General features: G+C 39.6%; 2 non-coding genes across 2 annotated transcripts; both read right to left on the bottom strand.

The window, feature by feature from the left end:
* Positions 1 to 496: 496 nt before the first annotated feature.
* TRNAQ-CUG (transfer RNA glutamine (anticodon CUG)) lies at positions 497 to 568 on the bottom strand. Its single transcript has one exon. It is a non-coding gene; the product is annotated as a tRNA-Gln (tRNA).
* Positions 569 to 868: 300 nt separating this feature from the next.
* Positions 869 to 940, bottom strand: TRNAQ-UUG (transfer RNA glutamine (anticodon UUG)). Its single transcript has one exon. It is a non-coding gene; the product is annotated as a tRNA-Gln (tRNA).
* Positions 941 to 2,500: the final 1,560 nt, after the last annotated feature.

A 2,500-nucleotide genomic window follows, 5' to 3' on the forward strand; every position in this document is an offset into this window, starting at 1 on the left:
CAGATGATGATTTTAAGGCAGGATTTTTTACAGATTGGCGTGAGGGCACGTCGCATTCCTAGTGCGCCGCAAGTGTGAATATATCGATGTTTATCTCGGCGATATCTCATACCAAAATAAACGAAGGTCCTACCGAGATTTGAACTCGCATCGCTGGATTTAAAGTCCAGAGTACTAACCATTACACCATAGGGCCTGTAAGACTTCCTGCCAATATACATTTCTATGGTGAAAACAAACATTACTCAGAAAGATAAAAATCCTTTCAACTGAGATGACCGATAAATTTCGAATACCTGTGCGTCATTCAGACATTGACACCTTCTCACGCATTATTATCATGAATGGTATTATTGTTTTAGCAACTGCCATCAGATGATGATTTTAAGGAAGGATTTATTACAGATTGGCGTGAGGGCACGTCGCATTCCTCCTGCGCCGCAAGTTTGTATATATCGATGTTTACCTCGGGGATATATCATACCAAAATAAACGCAGGTCCTACCGAGATTTGAACTCGGATCGCTGGATTCAGAGTCCAGAGTGCTAACCATTACACCATAGGACCTGTAATACTTCCTTCCAATATACATTTCTATGGTGAAAACAAACATTACTCAGAAAGATAAAAATTCTTTCAACTGAGATGACCGATGCAATTCGAATACCTGTGCGTCACTCAGACATTGACACCTTCTCACGCATTGATATCATGAAAGGTATTATTGTTTTAGCAACTGCCATCAGATGATGATTTTAAGGAAGGATTTATTACAGATTGGCGTGAGGGCACGTCGCATTCCTCCTGCGCCGCAAGTTTGTATATATCGATGTTTACTTCGGGGTTATATCATACCAAAATAAACGAAGGTACTACCGAGATTTGAACTCGGATCGCTGGATTCAAAGTCCAGAGTGCTCGCCATTACACCATAGGACCTGTATTACTTCTTTCCAATATACATTTCTATGGTGAAAACAAACATTACTCAGAAAGATTAAAATCCTCTCAACTGAGATGAACTATGCAATTCGAATACATGTGCGTCACTCAGACATTGACACCTTCTCACGCCTTGATATCATGAATGGTATTATTGTTTTAGGAACTGCCATCAGATGATGATTTTAAGGAAGGATTTATTACAGATTGGCGTGAGGGCACGTCGCATTCCTCCTGCGCCGCAAGTTTGTATATATCGATGTTTATCTCGGCGATATATCATACCAAAATAAACGAAGATCCTACCGAGATTTGAACTCGGATCGCTGGATTTAAATACCAGAGTACTAACCATTACACCATAGGGCATGTAATACTTCCTGCCAATATACATTTCTATGGTGAAAACAAACATTACTCAGAAAGATAAAAATCTTTTCAACTGAGATGACCGTTGCATTTCGAATACCTGTGCGTCATTCAGACATTGACACCTTCTCACGCATTGATATCATGAATGGTATTATTGTTTTAGCAACTGCCCTCAGATGATGATTTTTAGGAAGGATTTATTACAGATTGGCGTGAGGGCACGTCGCATTCCTCCTGCGCCGCAAGTTTGTATATATCGATATTTATCTCGGCGATATATCATACCAAAATAAACGAAGGTCCTACAAAGATTTGAACTCGGATCGCTGGATTCAAAGTCCAGAGTGCTGACCATTACACCATAGGACTTGTAATACTTCCTGCCAATATACATTTCTATGGTGAAAACAAACATTACTCAGAAAGATAAAAATCCTTTCAACTGAGATGACCGTTGCATTTCGAATACCTGTGCGTCATTCAGACATTGACACCTTCTCACGCATTGATATCATGAATGGTATTATTGTTTTAGCAACTGCCCTCAGATGATGATTTTTAGGAAGGATTTATTACAGATTGGCGTGAGGGCACGTCGCATTCCTCCTGCGCCGCAAGTTTGTATATATCGATATTTATCTCGGCGATATATCATACCAAAATAAACGAAGATCCTACCGAGATTTGAACTCGGATCGCTGGATTTAAAGACCAGAGTACTAACCATTACACCATAGGGCATGTAATACTTCCTGCCAATATACATTTCTATGGTGAAAACAAACATTACTCAGAAAGATAAAAATCCTTTCAACTGAGATGACCGTTGCATTTCGAATACCTGTGCGTCATTCAGACATTGACACCTTCTCACGCATTGATATCATGAATGGTATTATTGTTTTAGCAACTGCCCTCAGATGATGATTTTTAGGAAGGATTTATTACAGATTGGCGTGAGGGCACGTCGCATTCCTCCTGCGCCGCAAGTTTGTATATATCGATATTTATCTCGGCGATATATCATACCAAAATAAACGAAGGTCCTACAGAGATTTGAACTCGGATCGCTGGATTCAGAGTCCAGAGTGCTAACCATTACACCATAGGGCATGTAATACTTCCTGCCAATATACATTTCTATGGTGAAAACAAACATTACTCAGAAAGATAAAAATCCTTTCA

Source organism: Saccoglossus kowalevskii, chromosome 11 (genome assembly GCF_978046115.1).
Source record: "Saccoglossus kowalevskii chromosome 11, keSacKowa6.1, whole genome shotgun sequence".
NCBI classification, from domain to species: domain Eukaryota; kingdom Metazoa; phylum Hemichordata; class Enteropneusta; family Harrimaniidae; genus Saccoglossus; species Saccoglossus kowalevskii.